The sequence below is a fragment of the Pristiophorus japonicus genome, unplaced genomic scaffold, assembly GCF_044704955.1.
Source record: "Pristiophorus japonicus isolate sPriJap1 unplaced genomic scaffold, sPriJap1.hap1 HAP1_SCAFFOLD_58, whole genome shotgun sequence".
Classification (NCBI taxonomy): domain Eukaryota; kingdom Metazoa; phylum Chordata; class Chondrichthyes; family Pristiophoridae; genus Pristiophorus; species Pristiophorus japonicus.
In genome coordinates this window covers 2,781,966-2,797,114 of record NW_027254488.1, presented here as the reverse complement: position 1 = coordinate 2,797,114, position 15,149 = coordinate 2,781,966, and the positions used below count along the sequence as shown (strand labels likewise).

General features: G+C 48.9%; 1 non-coding gene across 1 annotated transcript; it reads right to left on the bottom strand.

The window, feature by feature from the left end:
- Positions 1-14,354: 14,354 nt before the first annotated feature.
- trnav-uac (transfer RNA valine (anticodon UAC)) lies at positions 14,355-14,427 on the bottom strand. The gene has a single exon. It is a non-coding gene; the product is annotated as a tRNA-Val (tRNA).
- Between the last annotated feature and the right edge of the window lie 722 nt (positions 14,428-15,149).

Below are 15,149 nucleotides of genomic sequence, written 5' to 3'. Positions count from 1 at the left end.
ATAATTTCTTGTTTGATGCTGTCCCCAAACTCACTACTACTGTTTGGTTGTCTGTGCACAACTCCCATGAGTGTTTTCTGCCCTATGGTATTCCGCAGCTCTATCCATACAGATTCCAAACCGTCCAAGCTAATGTCCTTCCTTACGATTGCGTTAATTTCCTCTTTAACCAGCAACGTTACCCGACCTCCCTTTCCTTTCTGTCTATCCCTCTTGAATGTTGAATACCTCTGGATGTTGAGTTCCCAGCCTTTGTGACCCTGGAGCCATGTGTCTGTAATCCCAATTATATCACATTTGTTAATTGCTGTTGATGCAGTTAATTCGTCCACCTTATTACGAATACTCCTCGCATTGAGGCACAGAGCCATCAGGCTTGTCTTTTTAATATACTTTCTGCCTTTAGAATTTTGCTGTAATGTGGTCCTTTTTGATTTTTGCCTTGTGTTTCTCTGCCCTCCACTTTTATTTTTCTTCTTTCTATCTTTTGCTTCTGCACCCATTTTACTTCCTTCTATCTCCCTGCATAGGTTCCCATCCCCCTGCCATATTAGTTTAACCCCTCCTTAACAGCACTAGCAAACACTCCCCTAGACATTGGTTCCGGTTCTGACCAGGTGCAAACCGTCCGGTTTGTACTGGTCCCACCTACCCCAGAACCGGTTCCCATGTCCCAGGAATTTGAATCCCTCCCCCCTGCACTAATCATGAAGCCACATAGTCATCTGAGCTGTCCTGCAATTTCTACTCCGACTTGCACGTGGCACTGGTTGCAATCCTGAGATTACTACCTTTGAGATCCTACTTTTTCATTGAACTCCTAGCTCCCTAAACTCAGCTTGTAGGACCTCATCCCGTTTTTTCCTATATCGTTGGTACCTATATGTACCACGACAGCTGGCTGTTCACCCTTCCCCTCCAGAATACACTGCAGCCGCTCCGAGACATCCTTGACTTTTGCACCAGGGAGGCAACATACCATTCTGGAGTCTCGATTGCAGCCGCAGAAACATCTATCTTTTCCCCTTACAATAGAATCCCCTATCACTATAGTTCTCCCATTCTTTTTCCTGCCCGCCTGTGCAGCAGAGCCACCCCAGGTGCCATGGACTTGGCTGCTGCTGCCTTCCCCTGATGAGTCATCTCCTCCAACAGTACCCAAGATGGTGTATCTGTTTTGCAGGGGGATGACACCAGGGTACTCCTGCACTACCTTCCTTCCACTGCTCTTCCTGATGGTCACCCATTTCCTATCTGCCTGAGTAACCTTTACCCGTGGAGTGACCAACTCACTAAACGTGCTATTCACGACATCCTCAGCATCGCGGATGCTCCAGAGTGACACCATGCACAGCTCCAGTGCCGCAATGCGGCCTGTTAGGTGCTGCAGCTGGATACACTTCCTGCACATGTAGTCATCAGGAACACTGGAAGCGCCCCTGACTTCCCTCATAGCACAGGAGGAGCATGACACGTGTCCGAGCTCTCCTGCCATGACTTAACCATTAGATTACTTAATTTGGCAACATGCCAAAGGTTTCTTGCTGCTAAGAACAAGAAGAAAGACAAAGAAACAGAAAACTACTCACCACTCAATCAGCCAATCACTTACCCTCTTGGCTGTGACGTCACCCTTTGATTACTTGTGACTTCTTTCTTACTTTTGACCCTGCACCAGCTGTAGCTCGCTGCTCGCTGCTCCTCCAGCCGCTGCTCCTCCGACTGCCGCCGAACCCCGGACTCCCGCTGGGCCTTTATATGCCGCTGCTCACACCTCCTCCGGTCACTGCTCCTCCGGCTTTTGGAAAAAAATAATTCAGTCAGGCAGAGTCTGCATGGATTTATGAAAGGGAAGTCATGTTTGACAAATTTGCTGGAATTCTTTGAGGATGTAATGAACAGGGTGGTTAAAGGGGAACCAGGGGATGTGGTGATTTTGGACTTCCAGAAGGCATTTTGACAAGGTGCCACATAAAAGATTACTGCACAAGATAAAAGTTCACGGGGTTGGGGGTAATATATTAGCATGGATAGAGGATTGGCTAACAAACAGAGAACAGAAAGTCGGGATAAATGGTTCATTCTTTGGTTGGTAAACAGTAACTAGTGGGGTGCTGCAGGGATCAGTGTTGGGACCCCAACTATTTATAATCTATATTAACGACTTGGAAGAAGGGACCGAGTGTAACGTAGTCAAAGATTGGAGGAAAAGCAATGTGTGAGGAGGACACAACAAATCTGCAAAACAACATAGCCAGGCTTAGTGAGTGGGCAAAAAATTGGCAGATGGAGTATAATGTTGGAAGTGCAAGGTTATGCACTTTGGCAGAAAAAATCAAAGAGAAGTTATTATTTAAATGGAGAAAAATTGCACAATGCTGCAGTAACAGCGGGACCTGCGGGTACTTGTGCATGAAACACAAAAGGTTAGTATGCAGGTACAGCAATTGATCAGAAGGCCAATGGAATCTTGGCCTTTATTGCAAAGGGGATGGAGTAGAAAAGCAGAGAAGTCTTGTTGAAGTTATAAAGGAGATTGGTAAGGCAAGACCTGGAATACTGCGTGCAGTTTTGGTTTCCATATTTAATACTGCTTTACTTGCTTTGGAGATGTAGAATTTACCAATGTTTCGCAAAGATTCCTTGTACCTGTTCCCCTGCAGAGGAGAAGAATCCCTTTCTGAACTTTTAAAATGGAAGGACAGACATCGGGACACAAATGAGTTTAAAGAGGAAGACGAGGCCTGCAGGGGATAAAAGGGGATGCATTCATGGAGCCCCCACAGTGTTTTAACTCGTAAGAAAGAGAATTTAATTTGTACCTAAATTACAGAAGCCTGAGATCCCCTAAACATCTCTGGGAAGCGGCATATCAATTTTAAGATTCTACAACATTTTGGCTGCGAAAAAAAGAGTTACCGAATACATGACATGGGGCTAACCTCTGTGAAGCAAATTCGTGTATTAAGGATCCCAGACTGTCTGGGGGAACTATGCAACACCAATTCACCCGCTAATAGATAATAAAATTACCAACCATTATCGAAATGACACAACTCAATCAAATTACTGCTGAACAAGCCCGACAAATTCTGACAAAGAAGAGAGCTCAAAACTAATGAGCAGCTCCCTTGAAACAAAGAGCTGGGCCAGATTTGGTGGGAGATAAGATAGCCTTTTTGGGATATATCTATTCCCAGTTTTACAAGGAAAAGAACACAAGCAGCCGGAGGTGGGGAGTGAAGAAATGGAGTAGTGGAGAAAACTGCAAGAAATCATCAAGGACCGACCGAGCATGCAAACAGCACGAGGCCCACGAAACGGAAGGTTGTCAGCAACCAAATTGACAATCCGGGCCACCACAACCAGCGAAACGACCAACCGAAACCAACTCAGCAAAAACCGAAGAATCGACATTTATTTCCACTCTACAATCTACTTCTGAACGACCAACGGGTGAGAAATTACCAAAAAGGACTAACTAAAATTATTCCTAAGCAAAGAAAGTGGGTACTTACTCCATACATCCAAAACTCAACTTACTGCATCACCCCAACTGAACACTTCGCAGTCCGTAGTCCTCTCCTCCGTCCGGGATAATGCTCGCCTAGAAGGCCAAGTGCAGTGAACCCCGAAACCGCGATTCACCGGCAACTGTCAAAAGCGATTGGTGAGCATAGCTCCTGAACCCCCAGAGCTATAACTTAGTTAGTCAGGGGAATTGAGAGCGGGGGAGGCAAGGATAACTCGTGTAAATGTATCTGCATTCTCCTCTTTACCCCATTTAGAGTTTGAGCTGTATTCTTTTCCCCATAGGCTGTATGTTGACAATTTATTCAACGTGTTGTACCCCTTAGTGTCTATTGCTATTACTATTCTGTGTGTGTTATTAAAGATGTGCCTTTACTTCCTTTTAAACACAATAAAGCCATACCTGCTTCCTATCTTGAAATCGATTGTTTGCCCAAGTCTGTCACAGCCCCTTTATAATTCAAGTGTCGAGAACCAAGGGTGTGGGAGCGATTCATTTAAGGGCAGAAGGGAAAGCTGACCCTCCGAAAACCACTCCTTACATAATGGTGACCACCAAGGGCCTCTGGGGCAAGGGACGTGATAAGAGAGAGAGTGGTTTCATGAAAAGAACCAAAAAGGAAGAGGGGATTTCCTCGTATGTGTTTAAGAGGGTAAATGTGGCTACGGAGTGGGTACTCGATCTATTGTATGCTGAGCGTCCAGAAGAAGCTGCAGCTCAATGGACCGAGAGCAAGGACCATAAAAAGTCAATAGAGAAGGCCATTTGGCTAATTTGCCTTCAGCGACAGATCCGGCTTCTCGATGAGGAGAATGAGAAATTAAAGGGAGTATTGAGGCAGGCAGAAGAGAGGTCCAGTGCAAGGGACACAGTCGGGGAAAGGCTGTGGACTGAGGTGGGACAGTGAAAGGAAAGTAGAGAGCTCACTAAAGAAAGGCACAAAACCCAACTGGACCTTTTACAGTGTCAGATTATTGAAGCCAAGTATAGCGAACTTGCATTGCGGGAATAGAATTCCTGCCTCGCCAAGCAAGTTAAAGATTATGGGGAGAGGGTGAAAGACATTCAGGTAGCCTATAAGGTAGCCAGTACCAGGGAATTTAAGGCTGGTGACCATGGCCCCCGCCAGCAGCTGATCCAAGGCTTGAACCTTGCTCTATCCCGGGCTAAAGGCATGGTGTGCCTGATAAACCCGGGTTTAGCCCAGGAATACCTGGTAGAGCAAGGAGAAACCCCGCAGTCACCGCCTGCAGCTCCCGGGAACAGCCCAGAGCAGCGGGGGTGTCAGCCAGAGTGCGGGGCAGACAAGGATTGCGAACTACCAACAACGGCGGCCCCGAGTTTTAAATCGGTTTGGTAGCAGGGGGAAGCAGGCAAGCCAATACAAGGAGGGCTGGAACCAGGGCCAATGCACTCGGTCCGGCAGCAGACGTTTGGCCCACCTGGTGCAAATGGAGCAGCACGACCCCTAGTAAGCAATTTCATAGCCCCCATGACACCCAAAAACTGAGCGCTATGATAGGCCACCGAAGTAAGCTCACCCAACAGGGGGATCCCTCGGTACACTTCCTGGAAGTGGAACAGATAGGGGATATTAACGGGTGCAATGATTCAGGGCAGGCTAAGCTGTTGCTCCTCTCACAAGACACCAAGCTGTGCCATTCCCTCTCTGCACACAGCAGAAAGGGCTGAAACACGTACCCTCCGGTTAAGGAGGAGGATCTAGAGGCCATGGGTATGAACGACTTGAGTCCTTTCTCCCGAGAGGAGAAAACAGTACAGCTCCATGGGGAGACTCCACAGGCTTTCGCCGACAGGTTGTGGCCGGTCTACGAAAGGGCCTGTAGTGGGGTTCTTGACCGGGCCCACCTGACCCCTAACGAGATGGCTCACTGACTCCGCAGCCTGGTGGCAAACAGCTTACCTGGAGTGAAGGCAAAAGCCCAGGTCTGGTTCGATCCAAGAGATCCCAGAACCACCAAGGAGACAGTGGTCAGACAGTTGACCCTGGCTTACCGGAACGGGAAGGTCCATCAGATTAAACCCAGCCAAGGCAAGAGAGAGTGGCATCAGGAAGGTGGGAACCCTCCCCACAAAGGGGGTGAATGTTTTGGGTGTGGGAAAAGTGGGCACTGGAGGAAGAACTGCAGGAACCCATGGAAAGAGGCTAAGGGAAAGGCCACTTCAGCCCCAGCCCGGAAGGTCGGGGCAGGAACACCCGACTCATATGAGACACTCGTAGCCACCCTACAGACACTTATAAATGGACTGGGAGCAGTAGCTACCGCAACCGTTACAGTAGCCGGTACGGTAAATCCCTCTGCTCCAACCCACTCATGTGTATGACTAGAGCCAGCGCAGCCTGTGTACCTGTGTTCCCTAGAGTACGATGCCTGGAAGAGACCGTGCGTTACAATGGAGGTGGAGAAAGTGAACGGACCTACCTGCTAGATACTGGTGCTTCCTGCACCCCTGTACATGCAGATAACCCGGCTACCTCACCTCTATCGAACGGGGTCCCGTACAGTCTAGTGGGGTTCACAGGCAACGAGCAAACTGGTTCGTTTTCCATCCCGCTCACCATTCAGTTAGGGACACTCAAAACCAAATGGAAGTGTGTCCTGATGAAATTGGAGCAGGAGGGAAAATGTATCCTGGGGGCTGATTTTATCATTAGCCACTAGATCCTTATGGATCTGAGGAACCACTGTCGATGGGGAGCCATAGGGACAGACAGGGAAGGTGAGGTGGCGGTGATCCCAGAAAAAGAGGCCAAGGGAATGTTGTGTACCGTGAAGCCAAAGGAGGGTTATGACTTGGAATTACTGGTCAGTAGCATCCCAGTGGAGTACCAGGCATATATACGGGCACACCTTGCAGCATTCGCCACCCACAAACATGACTGTGGCAGGGTAACGGGGGTGGAAGTTAGTATAGAAGGGGACCCCATGACCCAACCACAAAAGCAATATAACTTCCCCAGGGAGGCAGAGGTCGTCCTGACAACGGCGCTGGGATCACTGGTAGAGCAAGGGGTGTTAAGACCGATAGCAACCCATGTGAACTCTCCACTGTGGCCGGTTAAGAAATGGGACAACTCATGGAGGGCCACCGTGGAATATCGAGTGCTAAATAAGAATATCCCTGCCTGTGCACACACTGTAGCAGCCGTAGCGGACCTCAGAGGGAGTATTCCAGCATCCGCGACCTCTTTCACGGTGTTGGACATTTCAAATGGGTTCTGGTCCATTCTTTTAAATCGGGAGGACCAGTACAAGTTCGCCTTTACCTTTAAGGGCCAACAATACACGTGGAACTGTCTTCCCCAGGGCTTCCACAACAGCCCAGCATTTTTCACCAACGCATGGCGAACTGTTTAAAGGGCTTTATCAGACCCCAGCAGTTGGTGCAGTATGTGGATGACCTGCTTGTGTTCATCGATCAGGGGGAGGAGCATGGCCCACTGCTGGCTGAGCTGCTGGAGCTGCTAAAAGAAGAAGGGTTTAAAGTAAAGCCGAATAAGGCACAGATCGGCCAGAAGGAAGTCAAATTCCTGGGGCTGACTGTGCGCGCTGGGGAAAGGGCCATAGACAAGGCTAGAAGGGAGGCAGTACAGGAGTTACCAGCCCCCAACACAGTGACAGGGGTAAGATCCTTTCTTGGGCTCACTGGGCACTGCAGAGACTTCATTGAGGATTATGTAGCCACCGCAGCCCCTCTGCTCAGGCTCCTACACAAGGGGGTAGAGTGGGACTGGGATCAGGGTTTGTGAGGCAGCATTTAATCAGCTCAAGAAGGACTTGTAGACCGCGCCAGCCTTAGGAGCGAAAGATGTTGCAAAGGAGTTTTTCCTGGAGGTGGCAGCCAGCAGGGACACTTTGAGCACAGTGCTGCTTCAAGAGCGGCACGGCCAGCTGAGACCGGTGGTTTACTCCTCCAGGATCCTCACAGATGTGGAGAAGGGGTACTCCAACTGTGAGAGACACCTCCAAGCCACACATTGGGCAGTGAAAAGATCCTTGATCTTCACGGGAGGGTCTCCTCTAACACTCCTAACCCACCACACACCTATTCAGATGCTCCTAGATGGGATGACCCGCATTGCTCGCTGGACCCTGCTCCTCTCCCAGATGGACCTCAGAGTAGAAGGTCCGCATGAGCCAAGGCTCGCAGCCAACCTAATCTACCCAGGGAAAGCACACAGGTGCTCCGTCGAAGGGGTATGGGAGGTGAACATTGGCCTTCGGGCTGGGTTACACCCGACAGGCCGGGACATCTACGTGGACGGGTCCATCATGGTATCTGCTGGCAAACGACTCACTGAGTGCGGAGCCTATGACCCAAGGGCAGGTATTGCCCGGGTAATCAAGCTCCGCAGCATCATGAGCGCCCAGCATGCTGAACTGTCCGCCGTAATGTACATGGTGTCCCACCCCGAGGAATTACCTACCCCGTACACGATTTGCTCGGACAGGATGTTCACCTGCAATTCGTGTACAGAGTACCTGGCTATATGGTCCCGTCGCGGATACACGTCCGCTGACGGGAGACCCCTGGCAATCAAGCCCCTGCTGGAGCAAATCATGACAGCGGTGGGGGAAGAAGGAAAGGTCTACATACATAAGTTGAAGGCCCATTCAAAAACTGAACCCCGTGCAGAGGGAAACCAACAGGCTGACAAACTGGCCAAAGAAGGTGCCCGCACGGGAAAGTTCTGGGACCCATATGACATTGGCCGCATAGCAGCGGTCAAGAATAAGAACAGGGCAGCAGAGAGTACAGGGATAGCTTTGGGCCCGGACTTAAAAACAGTTCAGGCACAGGACCCGGTCCTGAAAGCTGTCCTGAAAGCGCTAGCTAGAGGAGAGAGAGTAGAAGGTCCGTACGGCACAGCAGCCATTACCGTTAAGGAAGGCCTGCTGTTTAAAGAGGGACATGGTGCGTGCCACAGCAGTACCAGAGGGAATTCCTAAAACTGGCCCATGAGGGTCCAGGAGCGGGACACCCCGGGCCTGAGAGCACCTGGCAACGGGTGGAACAGGCAGGATGGTGGCCGGGACTCAGGGAGGATGTCCGTGGGTTCTGTGTGAACTGCCTGGTGTGTACTGCGAACAACCCTGACCCCCAGAAAAGGAAGGTGTCCCTACGACACGTCAGGAGGGTAGAGGGACCATGGCAGTCAATCCAAATTGACTACATCGGGCCCCTACCCACCGCCCAGGGTGGCTACAAATACTGCCTAGTCCTGGTGGACGTGTTCTCAAAATAGGTTGAAGCCTTCAACTGCCGAACAGCCACCGCACTAGGGACAGCTAAGATTCTAGTGAGGGAAGTGTTCTCCAGGTGGGGACTCCCACAGTATGTGGAGTCGGACCAGGGGAGCCATTTCACCGGGCAGTTATTGCAGGCAACACTTAACCTGCTCGGCATTGAGGGGAAATGGCACATTGCCCACAATCTACAGTCATCGGGTAATGTGGAGCTTTTAAACTACACCATTGAAGAAAGGCTGCGGAAGGAGACAGGAGACTCACCCCAAAAGTGGGTGGAGGTCTTACTGTTGGTCCTAATGGGGATCCGAGCCAGCCAGTCAAAGAGCACGGGGTATTCCCCACGCGAGCTCATGACTGGCCGGATCATGCGGACCCCCACCCAAGTCCTAGCCCCGGTGCTCACAGAAGGTCAGCTCAGAGAGGTGAACTGGGACTGGTTTGTCAGGAACCTGTTTGAACACCTCAAACAGATTCACTGGCAGGCTGCTAGTAACATGGGCAGACAGCATCAGAGTAACCGATTGCTGCTAGAACCCAGCAAACACCACGAATGGGAGATAGGAGGCCAGGTCATGGTGAGGAACCATGCTCGCATCGGGGTTTGTGAAGCATTATATATGGGGCCATACAGCATTGTCGACAAGGCAAGCCCGATGGTCTATGCCATAAAGCTGCCCCGCTGTACTAAGTGGTTCCACATCTACCAGTGCAAGCTGTACAACCCAGGGTCAGCCAAGCACAGAGGGCAGCCGGGAGGGGTGAACCGTCCTCAGGACAGGGATCCTCCGTTGGCCGCCCCCGACGGTGGAGGGCCCACAGGGAATGTGGCAGGCTCAGAAACCGTGCCTTTCGGGACGGTGAATTGCAGTACTGGAGGGGCTATCCCACCCATCGTTTGGGATTCGGACGCACCCCCAGTAACCCAAGCCCTGAGAAGGACCATCCGTACACCACGGCCAAAGATACCGTGGTCACCGGCATCTGAGCCTCAGCGATTCTACCCGAGGAGAACGGCAGCCCGACAGGAAAGGCCAAAGGTCAGAAGTACAGATGCCGCTCAGAGTGGGGACCCCCAGCCAGCCGCCTCCAACTGGTCTCACAGGAGCAGTAGCATCGAGCTGTCCCAGAGACAAGGGTCTCCAGCTCACCGGCTGCGGGGAAACCCTAGCATCCAAGTGGCTGTCAGACCGCACCAGGCATGGGCCTGACAGGGACTAACCAGGACACCCGGAGACGGGTGGCGGCTGTACATAGCTCTAATTTTTAGTCGAAGGTAGCTGACTGCACCATTTTACATTTTAAGGTTTAGTTTAGAATTGAGGGTAATGTTGCAGTAATGTTTATGTGATTGTTTTGAGTTTGTCTTGTGTGTCAGCCAGCCTGAGAGCAGTTCTCAAGGGCAGGATCCAGACATTACCAGGTGATGGACAAACCTCAGGAGACCAATTGATGTTGTTTAATCTTAATCTATGTTCTTCCTTCTGTAATGTGGTTGTACGTTGACTACATGCTGGTGAATATAATGTAATTGAAATGAAATGTAACTGTGCTGAAATGCAATTGTAGGGATGGAACCCCCTCCAAGCTGGGAGGGTGTAAACGTAAAAAGTTTGTACCTGTAAAGGGAAAAGTGTATATCTGTGGTGATGTTGCATAAGTGTAATGCATATTTTGGCATTAGTTTAGTTAATTTACGGGGAAGGTTATTTCTTGAGAGCCAGGAACTTTGCTCACCTGTAAGATGACACCATAAATGACATGGTATCACAGGGGGGGAATGTAGAATTTACCAATATCTCGCAAAGATGCCTGGTACCTTTCCCCTGCAGAGGAGAAGAATTCCTTTCTGAGCTTTTAAAATGAGTTTAAAGGGGCAGACGACGCCTGCAGGGGATAAACGGGAATGCATTCATCGACACCACCCCCCCCCCCCACACAGTGTTTGGACTCATAGGGAAGGGAATTCAAAATGGACCTAAATTTCAGAAGCCTGAGATCCCCTAAACATCTATGGAAAGGAGCAGATCAATTTTAAGATTCTACAACATTTTGGCTGCGAAAAAGAGTTCCCGAGTACAGAAGGTTAAACTCTGTGAAGCAAATTCATGTATTAAGGATCCCAGACTGTCTGGGGGGAAATATTCACCCCATAAGAGATTATCGAATTACCCAATCAAGCACAATGGAAATCATGGTCAGGAAACTGGACAATCCTCAAACAATGCAAAACCAGTGATAGCACATTCTCACACCCTAATCGAGTTACTGCCGACAAAGGAGACATTTGAAAATCAATGGACAGAACAGTTTAAACAGAGCCCAAGAGATTTGATGGGAGATAACAAAGCCTTTTTTCGGGGATATATCTATCCCCCAGTTTTACAAGGAAAAACTAACAGAACACAGACTGGAACTCGAACTGACTCGAACAAGGACATAGACTGGAACACAGACACAGACACAAGCAGCCTGCTTCCTCTGCAGTGAAGAAATGGAACAGTGAAGGAAACTACCAGAACTCATCAAGAACTGACCGAGCACGAGGCCCACGAAACGGAAGGTTGTCAGCAACCAAATTGACAATCACTCTACAATCTACTTCTGAACGATCCAACGGGGGAGAAATTACCAAAAGGGACTAACTAAAACTATTCCTAACCAAAGAAAGTGGGTCCTTACCCATTACATCCAAAACGCAACTTAGCATATCAACGGACGCACCCCAACCGAAGACTACGCAGTCCGAAGTCCTCTCCTCTGTCCGGGGTACGGCTCGCTGAGAAGGCCAAGTGCAGCGAACCCCGAAACCGCGAATCACCGGCAACTGTCTAAAGGGATTGGTGAGTATAGCCCCTGAACCCTCAGAGCTATAACTTAGTTAGTTAGGGGAATTGGGAGGTGGGAGGCTGGGATAACTTGTGTAAATGTATCTGCATTCTCCTCTTTACTCCATTTAGAGTTTAAGATGTATTCTTTTCCCCACAGGCTGTAATTTGACAATTTATTCAATGTGTTGTACCCCTCAGTGTGTATTGGTCTCTGTGTGTTATTAAAGGTGTGCCTTTTACTTCTTTATAAAGACAATAAAGCCATACCTTCTTCCTACCTTGAAACCGATTGTCTGTCCAAGTCTGTCACAGTCCCTTCATAATTCCAGTGTCGAGAACCAAGGGTCAGCGAGCGATTCGGAACCGCTCATATAAGGTCAGAAGGGAAAGCTGACCCCCGGAAAACCACCGCTTACACTGCCGGCCACAACTCCTTCATAACCGATCTTATTCCTCTCACTACTTCTTTACCCATGGATTCCTCGTGAGGTTGTGGTGACCTGAAATTTCTAAAATCTTAATTTAAAACTAGAACTCTTCAACATTCTTAAACTCATATCGTGCTATTATATACATCTGCAACCCGTCTCCGACTGGCCAAGTTAATCCCTGTTCTTCTCCTTTCCTTTTTTCAGCCTCTGGTTTGCCTGTGTGACCGGCGGTAAGGCAGTCTGTACAACAGGACCCAGAGTGTTCTGACTAGAGGTGTGCCTGAGTCCCACATTATCGGGGGAATGGCCCCTCTGGGGAAACAACACACTTCCCCTTTAGGTGTGGCTGCTGAGTTCATTTCATTAACTGAGGATTCTGCACAGCCGGGGGCTGTAGGCTGGGGACTCTCAGTTAGTGGCTGGTCCACCACGACCTCTCCTGTGAGTCCCTCACCGCCGAAGGCTGCCGGCTGGGGATCCCTGTCCGGAGACTGATCCATGATCTTGGGTATTCTCTAACGGATGGCCAACCTCCCGGGGCTGACCCACTGAAACTGGGGCACTGGTGACCACGGTGTCTCCGGGAAGCGAGCCGGGACAGCTTTGTCAGGAATCTGTTTGAACATCTTAAACAGATTCACTGGCAGGCTGCTAACAACATGGGCAATGAACTCAGCACTTTAGCTTGAGTGTTCAGGACAGAACGCGCCCCTGAGCATGTATGAGGAAAAAGCTCCAGAAAATATTCTCGGCCAGGGAGCTTTCGCTTGTGAGGTGAACGTGTTAAGCGCGACACTGCGGAAACATCTCCACTTTCAGCACCAGGTCAGACAGAAATGTGAAGCGAGCAGGTGGACTGCAGAATCCCACTTTTAAGGAGTTGGTCGTGGTGTCAAACAAAGTTTTTCACTAAATGATTAAAAATAAGAAATGTCAAAGTCGAACATGCATTTCCAGAGGAGACTGTAATCTGAACACAGCACTTTAAACCACTCCGCCACCCTGAGTATTCAATGCTAGATGTGGCCACCTGCTGGTTGATTTTGAACTTTTGTGTCCTGCCACATGAAATAAATGAGGGCAGCAGGCGCATCTCTGCCTGACACCGGGGAAACAGTGAGACAGATCTTGGAGCAAGGGTCTGGTTATTGCCAAACAGCAAAGAAAATATTTTCCGGAAGAACAATGTTGAAAATAATTGCAACCCCAACATGATTAGAACACACAACCTTTCGATTTGGAGTCAGGCATGCTACCATTGCCTGACAAGGTCCACGCATGAAGTCTGAGATGTTCGGCGATATGAATGTTTAAAAATACAAGGGGCTTTAAAATCCCCGCCCATTCCCACCAGGTATCAGAAGCAGCGCTCACCTGCCAGTCACCGTATGTTTTTTTCTTAAACTTTTGTATTGTTTTCACGGGAAAGCATCATTAATTAACCCCTCACCTTCTTTTGCACAATGAAAGAAATGCTAACTGAGGGAGAGTCGATACTTCAATCATTTGTCCTGTGCTTTGGGGAGTGGGCAGGGAAGTGGACCTGAGTCCATGATTGCATCGGCCATGTTCGTATTAAATGTCGGAGCAGGCTCGAGGGGCGTATGGTCGACTACTGCTCCTATTTCTTATCTTCTTATGTTCTTATGCATGTTGACCCATTTTACTCACTGTATTTTAGGAGTCTGGTTCAAAATCTTCATTGCTGATGACACCAGGAATCTGGGGCAACTTTTGTCAAATTTAACAGCACCGGTTGTTCCGACCGTGCACAGAAAATAGAATCAGTAGTGAAGATAAAATCCTACGGTGCTCATTTTCAGATTCAATGCAGCAGGATTTCAAATAAAGTAAAAGAATTTTACAGTGAAAAGATTTAGAAGTGTTACTTGTATTTGTGTCTTTAATTAAACTTTGTGGCGTCTGATTCCCGTTCATGCCACTGCTGAAGAAGAAAGGAGGTTTGACGTTGACCAGACTGCACTGCCCCTGATATTTGTGAGCTCATCCTTTATCTTCAGTGGTTTCTCACCCTTTGATGGGCTGCAGTGTGGCGGATATCACGTTGGCCTCACACACGAAAGGTCCCCGGTGGATCCGTTTTCTCTCACTGAAAGTTATCTATTTATTGGTTAAATAAAGAGCAATTCAGGATTAAGGGAGCCCTTTTGCCAGGAGAATAAATAGCAAATAAAAACAGCAAATTCTGCAAATCTCAGCAAATCAGGCAGCATTTGCAGAGAGACGAAACTCGCCTCCGATTGTTCCCATTTGGCAAGTTGAAACAAAATGTTTCTGCTTGGGATCGAACCAGGGACCTTTTGCGTGTAAAGTAAACATGATAACCACTACACTACAGAAACCACTGATACAACAGCCCCAACAGAGGGGAGCTGACCAGTGAGCTCCCTCTGCGCTGATCGGGAATGAGGAGGCTCACCTGAAACAACTTCTGTCCCACACTGAAAGTTCTCAATCCTTCTCCTCCGCTGCCCTTTACAGAAATGTCACGGATCACCGAGCCACCGTGTTCACTTCCACATCCTCACAGTGGGGCCACAGAGTCTCCTACCGTCTCCCCGCGATCAGTGAACTCACCCAGTTTGTAAAATTAAATCGGAACACGTGCCCGGCAAAGGGCAGGAGAAGCCAGATAGTCTGTAAGCTCGGTCTATCACAGAAAGTATTGGTATTCATGGTAATTACAGCAATTATTAATCGTCTCACAGACCTCAATTATTTTTATGCGATGAATTGATCGAGTATCGTTACCACGTCAGTGCGGCAGATCTTAACCCCTCGACCACCAGGGAACAGTTATGATAGATGTTGATATATTTATATATATTTATATAAGAACCTGAATATCAACGGCTAGCTACCTTGAGCTCATGGCGAACAGCAGTGCATCTAACTTTGAGTGAAGTAAATTGTTCCACAATGAAACCCATTTCATCTTTTGTTCCCTTTTAAACACTAGAAACTGAGACAGGGGGAATAAATAGAGAAATAAAAGCACAGGGATAGAGACAAGAGGAAGAGAGAAGGGGAAAGATACTGTCCCCACCCAGAACTAATGCAGAAA